The sequence below is a fragment of the Borostomias antarcticus genome, assembly GCF_949987555.1.
Source record: "Borostomias antarcticus genome assembly, chromosome: 19".
Lineage (NCBI taxonomy): Eukaryota > Metazoa > Chordata > Actinopteri > Stomiiformes > Stomiidae > Borostomias > Borostomias antarcticus.
Genome location: NC_140252.1, coordinates 10272702 through 10285666, shown reverse-complemented (window position 1 = coordinate 10285666; position 12965 = coordinate 10272702). Strand labels below are relative to the sequence as shown.

The following is a 12965-nucleotide window of genomic DNA, read 5'->3' as shown; positions in this document are numbered from 1 at the left end:
ACACACACACATACAGACAGACACACAGACAGATAGACACACAGACAGACAGATCCCTATTTGTCTCCCCTCATTAGGCCCCTCTGTGTGGTAGCGCTAGGAAAGGAGCGGTGTAGCGAGCCAGAACTAAGCAGTATGAGAAAGCTTCATAGATCCGTCATGGCTGAAGAGTGTGTGTGTGTGTGTGTGTGTGTGTGTGTGTGTGTGTGTGTGTGTGTGTGTGTGTGTGTGTGTGTGTGTGTGTGTGTGTGTGTGAGAGAGAGTGTTAGAGAGAGAGAGAGAGAGAGAGAGAGAGAGAGAGAGAGAGAAAGAGTGTTAGAGAGAGAGAGAGAGACAGAGTGTTAGAGAGAGAGAGAGAGAGAGAGAGAGAGATACAGTGTTAGAGAGAGAGAGAGAGACAGAGAGAGAGGGAGAGAGAGAGAGAGTGTTGGAGAGAGAGAGAGAGAGAGAGTGAATGCGTGTGTGTGTGTGTGTGTGTGTGTGTGTGTGTGTGTGTGTGTGTGTGTGTGTGTGTGTGCATGGTTCAGATTGTCTGCGCATGCGTGCAGTATGGAACACCTCGAAGGTGATGTAAACGGGGATGATAAACATGAATATGATTATAGGGGCTTCCCAATGCCACTATATGTGGTGCATGTCTGCGAAATGTTTGACGCGTGCCGATTTGCCAGCGGCAATAACAACTGTCCAGAGCGTTACCTTTGCTTTTTGATAGATGTCCATTTATTACTTATAGGTGACAGTAGCATCCCGGTAACATCATATAATTAGTTAGGCAGCCTAAAACAAGTTACTGCTCAACCCATCTGGCTCCGTGGCCACGGTCAAAAACTGTATGTTTCCCCCGGCATGCACACCTGTCCCAATCACCCCCGTGGTACTCATAGAATCCCCTCAGGGGTAACTGCCCCCCATTGGCCCAAATGTGCATTACTCCACAAATAACACACACACATAACAAATATGGCTCTTACAATGATCATCAACTAATGGAAGGGCAACCTGAGACCACGGCGAGGTGAGGGAGAGGGAGGGAGAGAGGAAAGAGAGCGAAGGTGCGATAAGTAAACAGGAAGAGGAGAGTGAATAAGGGCGAACGAGGAAGAGGATAAATGAATAAGCGCGGCAGCGCTCCCCTCCTGTAGTCTGTCATATTAGTGGCTGCATTTATGAAGAGCATTAGAAAGAGGTGATATATCTCCTCCGTACTCTCTCTTATTTAAGACCCATAAGAAGACATGCTGACGCCAGCCAGGACAAACATGGCCCCGCTAGCAGCCACCCGGGGAGTCTTATCGCTGGGTAATAACCTTCTCTAGGCCCATTAGAGGGACTTCTCAAAATGAGACATCACTAAATTAGCTAATGTTGCAGCTAATGCTAGCTAGCTCACTGTAGCCTACAGTGTAGTCAGCATATTCTGGATACTGTACAGTGCATTAAAGTGGCCAATGAGACGGCTAAGACATTAGGATTTGGTACAGTGGTTGAAGTACCTAACTTTTAAAGATAGCATAGATGGATGGATGGATTGATGGATGGATGGATAGGATAGATAGAATAAGTAAGCAAGAAATCAAGAAATGCAATCTGAAACAGATTATAAGAAATCCAAATATACAAGAGTGTAACAGTAAACATGCCTAGATTGTGCAAAAATGCCGTCATGATACCAACAGTACTGACAAAAACCTGTCACACTATTTCTCTGTGGCTCTCTGTGTACCGCATGTCTCAATCCACTCAGCCCCCCATGTCTCCAGCCCCCAGCAGTCCTGTCCACTCAGCCCCCCATGTCTCCAGCCCCCAGCCATCCCGTAGCCTGTTATCCAAACTCTCCTCCCCTGCATCTGATCTCTGTCCGCCCCCCAGCGCCAGGACGCATCGCCCAGCCTCGCCACCGCCTCGCCACCGCCCCGCCACCGCCCCGCCAGCCTCGCCAGCCCGCCAGCCTCGCCAGCCCCGCCAGCCTCGCCACCGCCCTGGCAGCCCCGGCAGCCTCGCCAGCCTCGCCACCGCCCTGGCAGCCCCGGCAGCCTCGCCAGCCTCGCCACCGCCCTGGCAGCCCCGGCAGCCTCGCCAGCCTCGCTTGCCTCGCTTGCCTCGCCTGCCTTGCTTGCCTCGCCACGCGTGTGAGCCGAAACACAAAGGGCCTGAACACGCACCCCTGCCCGACACCTGCCTGCATCCACAGCAACCGCTCCACAGGGGGCCCGGGGGAGGACAGCTGTGGGATTCTGGGAGATGACGAGGAGTACTGTCTTTGTTCTCATCGTGAACAATAAAGTCAATGAGAGGCAGCGGGTTTCCACAATCAGCGGGGAGGATAGCAAAATAATTAGAAGGGTTTTTATTGTTTGGATGCCTGATGGATGTTTGTACCCGATTTTTGATCTACCTGCCAAGAGGGATAGGTGGTCCACTAGCACAACAATGCACTGGGCACTCAATCACTTCTCCCTAGCAGCTAGAACCACAGAACAATACATCATGCTGAGTAAAGAGAGAAGTAAGTTTGTTTTCCTTTCCTGGCAAAAGAGATGCATTTCGTGAGACAGTGTTGACTAGACCGAAGACGAATGTTTTGGAGCATTAAGTACAAAAACATGTCACATACTGTATCGACTAACTATAAAAACATGTCACATACTGTATCGACTAACTATAAAAACATGTCACGTACTGTATCCACTAACTATAATTGCTTCTTCATAATTCCTAGAGTAAGTCATCCACCGTGGCAAGGCTCCATCACAGGTTCATACCTTTTTATCTTATTTATCCTTACAAATGAGGTGATTTTTAGATGATGCTGTATAGCACTGTGGGAGCGGTAGATGAATCGAGGTGCGGCGCTGTAGGAATGCAGCATGGACACTTGAGGGAGAAGTGCCTGCGACTCCAAATATGTATCACTCTACTCACTCCACTTACAGTAATATGATTTTATGTAGGCTGCTGTTGCATTATTAAACTGCTGAGGGACAGCTGGCCCAGGAGCACACGGAACGGTGTTAACAGCCAACTTGTCCAGCGTGCAAAAGTCTAGCTGTACTACTTCAATTAATTAATGACTTTGGGATGTGTGCTGGCTGTACAACAAATAGATGTAGATGAGAGATCTGATATGGAGGGACTGGGTCACAGAGTGCCTAAAATAGACCCCTCCATCCTAGGTGTTCTCTGAGCTGGAGGAGGTGGGGGGGGGGGGGGGGTGAGTGAGGGAAGCTGGGTGTTTCTGGGGAAGAATTAGGTCATTTTTAAATGAATTTATTTCTGATCTGATCCCATATTCACTCAACTTGGTAGTGGATCACACCTGACCTAGGCCTACTGTCCAATCATCCCGTCATTGCGGTGGAGGGCCCGTTGCGCAACGCTGCGGTCGGCGATCTGGAAGAGAGAGCCAGCTACCTGACTCTCTCAAGCCTGGGACAGGCTGTAATGCGGCGGAATTCAACTCGCCACCCTTGGGAGTGGCGGCCGTGTTCGGATCTGACGAGACCAGCAGGGCACGAAGCCCAGTCCCCTATGCGCCGCTACCACAGCGGACCCCCGAATTAGGTCATTTATAAACATATTAGTTCAAATGCGTGAGGGTTATTCTCCCATACAATCAATTCTCCCATACAATTATGATATAGACAGGGAGGTGGAGCTATCTTAAAAAGTAGGCTATCTGACTGAAAAACAGCCTAGGCTACGTCTATTGGCATCGGCCTCCGCCTAGCCTATATTGTGTGAAGCTACTTTAATGAAACAATTTATACATGAAGTCCAGGTTGTAGAGTAGGCTACTGTCGAGTATATATGAGGAATGGCCAAAAAAAATAGAAATAAATAATGAACACGATTCGATATGAGTCATATTTCTGGTGAGAAGGACAGTTTGGAGAGTAGCCTAGGCTATAGGCTTATTTACCCCATTAATACAACCATGATTTACCCCAACAGTGAGCTGTGGAAGGAAGTCAGCTTGTTGCTTAATTACCTCCCATCCTTCACGCCCGCGGTTGCCGCTCAGCACAAGTGCCACCGCTAACTTCTGATAATGACAGCTCCTGTTGAGCACCTCAACTCGCTTGATAAATAATAATGATAGAGAGGGAGCGGGCGGACATGGCAGGTTTAGGCCATAATGAGGCTCATTCCCGTCGTAGCAGTTATAGATATCCGCTCTGGGACGCTAGGAAATGCTGTGTAATTTCTGCTGATTAGAGGTTTGCAGGAGGGGGTACAGATTGTTTACATACGTGTATTTATTATTCATTAGCACGTGAATGGTGACAAATTGTCCATATCAGCAGGTAATATTCAAAGAGGGAGTATCTGTTATATTCTGTTGGTGACAGCCTTAATGGCCGACTCAATGTTGCATTGCCTAACTACAGTAAAATATATATCTCCAGTTTCCAGAGGCATGTTTGGTATTATCTGAATGATGCAGTCTAATGAGGTCAAAATGGACTGTTCTATAAAAAATAACCCACCACTGAGTTACATTAATCTGTCTGCCTGTCCACTCCATAATTAAAGTGAATAGAGAATAATGCCAGAGGGCCAGGCTGAGGTAACAGAATCCACCACTGCTGGGAGAGAACTCTTGTTATAAAAATTTTATTTAGAATAAAACATATGTAGCCATATTACATGTAGTGTGTTCAATCTATACTATATACCTCAGAGGAGACAACACAGTTCTGCCATGGTACAGTTCTTCTTCATCATCATCATCATCATCATGTGGAGGAGGTTATAGTAGTGTTGTTAAAACTAACACGTTTTACAGGATAGCATAGCACAAAAACACAAGGTGGAACTCTGAGTGGGAGACCAGTGATGACAGAGTGGGTGGGGAAGTTTCCACAGATACAGTATAGCAGGTGACTCAGCAGACCCATGCGTGGTACAGTAAGAAGAGTTCTCGGTGTATCCTGTTCGCTATTTCACTTGGTGTCACCTCGCTGCAGTGTATATGAATAGGCCTTAGCTTAGGAATGTTGACCGGCTTTCTTTTTTGAACGAGTACAGTAAAATTTAACGCGTTTCACAGACCACGCAAATGAAAGGTGTTTATGAGTCTGAGGTAGCAAGGCAATCATGGCTTTCTTCTGATTTTCAAACATAGATTTATTTATTTTTTATAAAACTACTCTACACAAGGACTATGGGCCTCTTACAAACCCGACTCTGAACAATTTTAAGGTTCAATTAAATTTCTCTCTCTCTCTCCGACACCTCTTCTTTATACATATCCAATGTCCTTTTCTCTGACGCTAGAGCAGTCTTCCACGCTTGGAATGACAACTGTGTAGGCACAGAAGGGGTTCGTTTTACGTCACGGCATGACAACGCCGAAGGAATCACATCAACTGCTTAAAGGGGAACTTGACATCGAGCATGCAGCAAAAAAACAAACAGAAACAAAACCTTGAAAAACCCAGGTAACGCTTCGAGGGCAGACACAGGGACGATTCTGTAAAAGAGAATTTACGCCAATAATCATACCAGCAGTTTCACAATGAGCATTGTCATCAAGTTAGAAGGTAATACAGTAAGTACCATGGCAACTGTAATGACTGTACTTGTACGTTAAAAGCAAAGAGTAGCAGAGGAATGACATAAATGTAACAGTTTGATTCCCGGCGAAAGAGGAACTAAACGTAAAACAAAAACACAACACCCCCCCCCCTCCCCTTCCCAAAAATAAGCATATTTAGTTAAACAAAGCCCCAAATCCCATAATCATCGGCATGTTCATACAAATCACTGACAAATGTTTAACCGACTTCAGGTACAATCTACAGTTCATAAAATGTACAGTTTGCATAGTACAAGACGACGACGGGGTGATAAGTAGTAAAGTTCTGGGGTCCTGCGTGTCTTTGGGTTTCTGGGCGGGGTCTCTCGCTAGGGGGCGGGGCTCTAGCTCTCTTGACTTGTCCTCCGGAAAAGCGGCGCGTTACGGGATAGAGGAAGCCGTGTGTTTGGGAATGTTTTTGTCTCCGAACACACGCACCCCCAGCCTTCCTCCACGCTGGCTGTTCTCACATCACCTGAAAGAAAACACGCTAAAAATCAATGACTCATTAGACCACGCACCCACGCACACACTCGCTCACGCACCAATGCACCCACACACAGACTCGCCCATCAGTCAGGGTAAACGGACTGAGGTTCCAGGCGTGTCGGTGATGATCAGAGCCTAATGGAGTCATCCTCTGTAAATAATCTCTCTGTCCAGTGAGAAAACGCACACTCCCCCAAATACTTTTAAATGGTAAGAGTCCAGCCCAGAATCATACAGCTGGGAAGAACTTTCAGGAGAACAATTGTGGCTCAGCTAGTTTTTGGTCTCAGTGTTCACTAGTCTCATTCCTCTTCTTCAGGGCAGTCTCAGTGTTCACTAGTGTCATTCCTCTTCCTCAGGGCAGTCTCAGTGTTCACTAGTCTCATTCCTCTTCCTCAGGGCAGTCTCAGTGTTCACTAGTCTCATTCCTCTTCCTCAGGGCAGTCTCAGTGTTCACTAGTCTCATTCCTCTTCCTCAGGGCAGTCTCAGTGTTCACTAGTCTCATTCCTCTTCCTCAGGGCATAATTTGGGGCTGAATCATCAGGTCCTCAGAAAGCAATCAGGGCGGGTTGGCACTGCGACGGCGGCCCTTCAAGCCCGTCACAACCCATTTCGATGAGCGCGGGGGGGGGGGGGGGTGAGACACAGGCGCAGGTGGGCGCTGAGCATTCTGGGATACGGCTGTTTTGTGCAACGCTGATGCCTCTGTTTCGGAACAAGAGCCTGACAAGCCGAGCGGCGCCTGAACGCTGAATCAATCTTCATCTTGGAGCGTTAACAGTGAAAGGTGGACGGGAGCCATATTTAATGAATAGGAGAGGGAAGAATGGCTACTTAGAAGGAAAGTGGGAGAGAGGGGGTGGTTACAGCCATCCCCAGAGCTTTGATCCTCAACGTTGAACAAGGGGGTGCATATTTAAAGGACATAAAGTAGCAAAATGACCTGGGTTTAATTGAATCTCTGAAAAAATATGCTCAGTATGTATGTGCACCTTATGAACGTCGAAGAAGACAGAGAAAATGGAGGGAGAGGAAGACAGAGAAAATGGAGGGAGAGGAAGACACAGGCGCCTTGTAAAGTAGCCGGCAAAATGCTGGAGATGATAAATGAATGGTGTTACTGGCGTCTAAATGCATTTAGTGGAGAGAGGAGCCAAGCTGGGATCAGGGAAAGAGAGAGAGAGAGAGAGATAAAGAGTGAGAGAGAGAGAGAGAGAGAGAGAGAGAGAGAGGGGTGGGCAGGGGGAGAGAGAAAGAGACGGGGAGAGAGAGGGGGAGGGGGGAGAGAGAGAGGAGGGGAGGGAGACAGGGAGAGAGAGAGACGGGCAGAGGGAGTCGGGAGAAAGGGGGGGGGGTGGAAAGGAGAGAGAGAGAAAGGGTGAGAATTGGAAAGACAGACAGAGAGGGAGAGATTGTAAACAATAATTAGACTAAAAGCAGGTCAGCGATGTCTTCCTGAGCCCCAGACTGCCTGAGTGGTTTCCTCAGTGTGGAAGCAGGATGCCTCAGAGCTCCTTGAGCTCCCGGCCAAACAGCCTGAATGAAAAGACAAGCGAGGGGAGGGTGCCGTGCTGAGGACTCTTGAAATTTGGGTTGGTACATGAGGACAGGTAGGGTTGGTACATGAGGAGAGGTAGTTGGTACATGAGGACAGGTAGGGTTGGTACATGAAGACATGTAGGGTTGGTACATGAGGACATGTAGGGTTGGTACATGAGGACATGTAGGGTTGGTACATGAGGACATGTAGGGTTGGTTCATGTAGGGTTTGTACATGATTACATGTAGGGTTGGTACATGTATGGTTGGTACATGAGGACAGGTAGGGTTGGTACTTGAAGACAGGTAGGGTTGGTACATGAGGACAGGTAGGGTTGGTACATGAGGACAGGTAGGGTTGGTACATGAGGACATGCAGGGTTGGTACATGAGGACATGTAGGGTTGGTACATGAGGACATGTAGGGTTGGTACATGTGGACAGGTAGGGTTGGTACATGTAGGGTTGGTACATGAGGACAGGTAGGGTTGGTACATGAGGACAGGTAGGGTTGGTACATGAGGACATGTAGGGTTGGTACATGTGGACAGGTAGGGTTGGTACATGTAGGGTTGGTACATGAGGACAGGTAGGGTTGGTACATGTGGACAGGTAGAGTTGGTACATGTGGACTGGTAGAGTTGGTACATGAGGACATGTAGGGTTGGTACATGAGGACATGTAAGGTTGCTACTGAAACTTGGCTCACCTGTGGTCTTGAGGAGAGGCTTGAGGCTGTAAATAAAAGAGAAAATAGAGTAAGAAAAATGTCCCACCACATACAGTACTCTCTTATCATTCGCTATTATTGTTTCATAGCTCGCCTTTAAATAACAGACACACACTGACTAGTGTTATATTCTTATTTGTCCATCCTTCAAGCTTTCTGCACACATGCACGCACACGCACACGCGCACACGCACACACACACACACACACACACACACACACACACACACACACACACACACACACGGTTAAAACTTAGCATCATCACTAGGTGTTATCAACACTGTTGAGGCTGTGGGTCTGAGTGCTGAGCCCCAACCTCGTATCAATACCCCCACAGCATCCACAAGATTAGAATAGATTTTGAACTCTCGATAAGACTTTCAACCCCCTCAAATGTCAAGCGCAATTTCAAAATACTCAGAGCCTGAACTCAGCAAACATTTTCTTTTCTGTTGATTAAATAACCCGCCAGGTACTTTTCCCATTGAAACTACATTAGAGCCTTTCCAGAGAGCATATCAGTGCTTGTGTCCAGCTAATTCCCGCTGCAGTAAAGATCACAGTCACACAGGCCTTGGAAGTGCATTTTTAAAGCATCCTTGATTAACAAACCACATCTAACCTCAGTCAAAGTCAATGTGGTTACAGTCGGAGAGAAGAGAGGAGACCTGGTGTGTGTGTGTGTGTGTGTGTGTGTGTGTGTGTGTGTGTGTGTGCGTGCAGTGGCGTAATGTACGACGGGCCCCACGCTATTATGACAAGCCCTAGTGCAGTTACTAGTTGTGAAGCACGCACACACGGACACACACACACACACACACACACAGATGACTGGGTGAGAAAGAGAGAGATGGAGGAAGATAAGGGATACCGGAGGAGCAGGAGGTGGGCTGGCGGACAGGGATGGATGAAAGGAAGACAGAAAACGAGTGTAAAAGAGGAGAAGAGAGGAGAGGAGAAGAGAGGAAAGGAGAGAGAATAGGAGAGGGGAAGAGAGAGGAGAGGGGAGAGAGGAGAGGAGAGAGGAGAAGAGAGGAGAGAGGAGGAGAGAGGAGAGAGAAGAGAGGCGAGGAGAGACTAGAGTGGAGAGGAGAGAGGAGAGGGGAGAGAGGAGAATAGAGGAGAGAGGAGATAGGAGAGGAGAGAAGATAGGAGAGGGGAGGGGAAGAGAGAGGAGAGGAGAGGGGAGGGGCAGAGAGGAGACTGGAGAGAGGAGAGAGGAGAAGAGAGGAGAGGAGAGAGGAGGAGAGAGAGGAGAGGGGAAGGAAATGGTGGGGGAGGTAGAGAGTGACAGAGGACGGGTACTTACGACTACATGCAGGGAAGGAGTTGTTTATCTGCTCCATGACGTCTGCTAGGTCAGAGCTGCTACTATGGGGGTCGAGCAGCTCATCTGAACACACACACACACACACACACACACACACACACACACACACACACACACACAATAACTCTCTGGGACAGGACACCTGTAGGCTGCATATTTGTGTGGATGAGTGAGTGTACATGAGGCATACCCTTGGAGTGTGTGTGTGTGTGTGTGTCTGACCTGTGTGTTGGGCGAGGGGCCCTTGTTCTTGTGCGCTGGGAGAGGCCACTCCATTCACCCTCAACTCTAGCTCAGGCTGAGAGAGAGAGAGAGAGAGAGAGAGAGAGAGAGAGAGAGAGAGGGAGAGAGACAGAGAGAGAGAGAGAGAGAGAGACAGAGAGAGAGAGGGAGAGAGAGAGAGAGAGAGAGAGAGAGATAGACAGAGAGAGAGACAGAGAGAGAGACAGAGAGAGACATGACATGAGAAACATTGACTATGTAGTGAACATAATCTGGGTATTGAGAGGGGCCGCTTGGCTTGGCTTCCCAGAGAAGAAAGGTTGTGCTCAAGTTGTGCATCACAGGAAGTAGAAACTGAACTTCACTTCCTCACAGCATGCAAACAGTATCAACATGTTAGACAAAGCTATTTCCCCCAAATCACAAAAATATATGAAGAATTTGAGACGAAAACTGAAGCCGAAGAAATGCCCTACCTATTAGGTGAAATGCCAAAGTGTACCTTAATTGCTGCTAAACTGGTACAGAAATGTCATAACTTGAGAACAACTAATGATATACCAATATAATTATATACAAATAATATACAAATAATAATATTAGCAGTATTGTATTGTATTGTATATTGTATAGACATTCATTTTATATTATTGTTATATAGTGTAACAGGTTCTGACTATTATTATTAGAGTATAGGAAGTATGTATATCTGTGTGTATACTAAAATATAAGTAGTATGTATAACTCATTCATACGGATAAGGACCGTTTCTGTAAAGAAATGTTTTGTTATTCTCTTTTCTGTTATTTTATACTTAGAATCAATAATATACTGATACTGTGATCACATACATTCACTTATACATTCCAAGACCACGTACACACAAACACTTAATTACTTACACATAACTACTCACTCCACGGGGCTGGGGCTGGGTATGGGAGCTGAACACGCAACCCAGACCCTTCACAGTTGGAGACAACACACCTTCCTATTCACCTTCTAGCACATTACTTTTCCTTTTTATTTTAACTTAAATTGTTTGTATATTTCTGTAATTCCACTGTTGCTTTGGCAATACGAACATGTGTTCTTTCATGCCAATAAAGCCCATTGAATTAAATTGAATTGAATTGAGAGAGAGGGGGAGGAAGAGAGGTACAATACACTGCATTATTAAAACATGGAGTCATAACTCATTACTATTCATAACTTGTGGTGGCTTCAAACATGCTGTGCTCCCCGTCGACCCCCACAGAGAAGGAGCGGGGGAGGACTGACAGACGGGGGGGCGTGGGGGGGAGAGCAGGAGAGAGACGTGTCGTGTGTTCAGAACACGGGGATTAACACGTGTCTCCAGCCCGCTCCTAATTAGTGGAGAACGCTCAGAACACAAGTTCCTGCGAGTTCAGCTGCCCCTCCTGGGACTTGGGTTAATCACACCGGAGTCACTCGAGACTTTGAAAACGTGGGGATTGGGCTGAAAACACACACACACACACACATACACACACACACACACACACACACATACACACACACACATACACACATACACACACACACACACACACACACACACACACACACACACACACACACATACACACATACACACACACACTTGAGTCTGCAGAATACATGATCCAGTCTGGCATGTTCGTCATGCTCCAACATGGAACCAATCTCAGTTTGCAGGAGAATGGGTTGTGACTGAGGTGTGTGTGTGTTTGTGTGTGTGTGTGTGTGTGTGTGCTATGCCTTTGACACACAACTGGTCCTGTCATTTCCCCCTTCTGATACACAAGCAGAGACACGCATAGCTGGGTGCTTGGCTGACATCTCAGAGTGGATGACGACACATCACCTCAAGCTCAATCTGGACAAGACTGAGCTGCTGTTCCTCCCGGGGAAGGGCTGCCCGCACCGGGACCTGGCCATCGCCATTGAAGACACAGTGGTGACCCCGACTCGGACTGCGAGGAATCTGGGTGTGACCCTGGATGACCAATGTTTTCCGCACGTCACATCGGTCACACGGCCCTGTAGATTCATGCTCTACAACATCAGGAGAATTTGCCCTTTCATCATTGATGAAACGGCACAGGTGCTCATCCAGGCCCTGGTCATCTCCTGCCTGGACTACTGCAACTCCCTCCTCGCTGGGGCCCCGGCGTCAGCCATTAAACCCCTGGAACTTGTCCAGAAAGCTGCTGCTCGCCTGGTGTTCAACCACCCCAAGTTCTCCCACACAGCTTCCTTTCTCCGTTCCATACACTGGCTCCCTGTAGTGGCTCACATCCAGTTAAAAACTCTGGTACTAACCTACAGGGCAATGAAAGGAACAGCCCCCTCCTACCTCCAGGCCATGGTCAAACCCTACACCCCCTCCTGACCATTACGCTCTGCTACCTCTGGGCGACTGGTTGCCCCGTCACTCCGAGGCCCCTGCGATCGATCGACACAGTCACGGCTCTTCCTGGCCCCACAGTGGTGGAATGAACTGCCCACTGACGTCAGGACAGCAGAGTCGCTGCCCATCTTTCGTCGCAGGCTCAAAACTCATCTCTTCAAGAAGTACTAGAACAATCCTCCCTCCTAAGCACTTATTGTATTTTAGATTGCTATTCTTGCACTTTGCCTTCAGCATTACATTATGCTCTTAGTCACTTGTTTTAGAAAGAAGATGCACTTGTGAGTTCTGGCAAGGAGTAGTACATTGGCTTTTCCACGTTAAATGCAATTATTGTAAGTTGCTTTGGATAAAAGCGTCAGCTTAATTACTGTAATGTAATGTGTGTGTGTGTGTGTGTGTGTGTGCGTGTGTGTGTGCATATGTGTGTGTGTGTATGTGAGTGTGTGTGTGTGTGTGTGTGTGTATGTGTGTGTATGTGTGCGTGTGCGTGCGCATGTGTGTGTGCATGTGTTTATATATGCGTGCGTGCGTATGTGCGTGCGTGTGTGTGCGTGTGTATGTGTGTGCGTGTGTATGTGTGTGTGTGTGTATGTGTGTATGTGTGTGTGTGTGTATATGTGTGTATGTGTGTGCGTGTGTATGTGTATGTGTGTG

At 47.6% G+C, this 12965-nt stretch overlaps 1 long non-coding RNA gene across 1 annotated transcript; it reads right to left on the bottom strand.

Moving 5' to 3' along the window:
• Window positions 1-4601: 4601 nt before the first annotated feature.
• Window positions 4602-9931, bottom strand: LOC311321741. The gene is made up of 4 exons (XR_014630908.1): window positions 9896-9931; window positions 9653-9736; window positions 8320-8345; window positions 4602-6056 (listed from the first exon to the last, which is right to left on the bottom strand). It is a non-coding gene; the product is annotated as an uncharacterized lncRNA (long non-coding RNA).
• Window positions 9932-12965: the final 3034 nt, after the last annotated feature.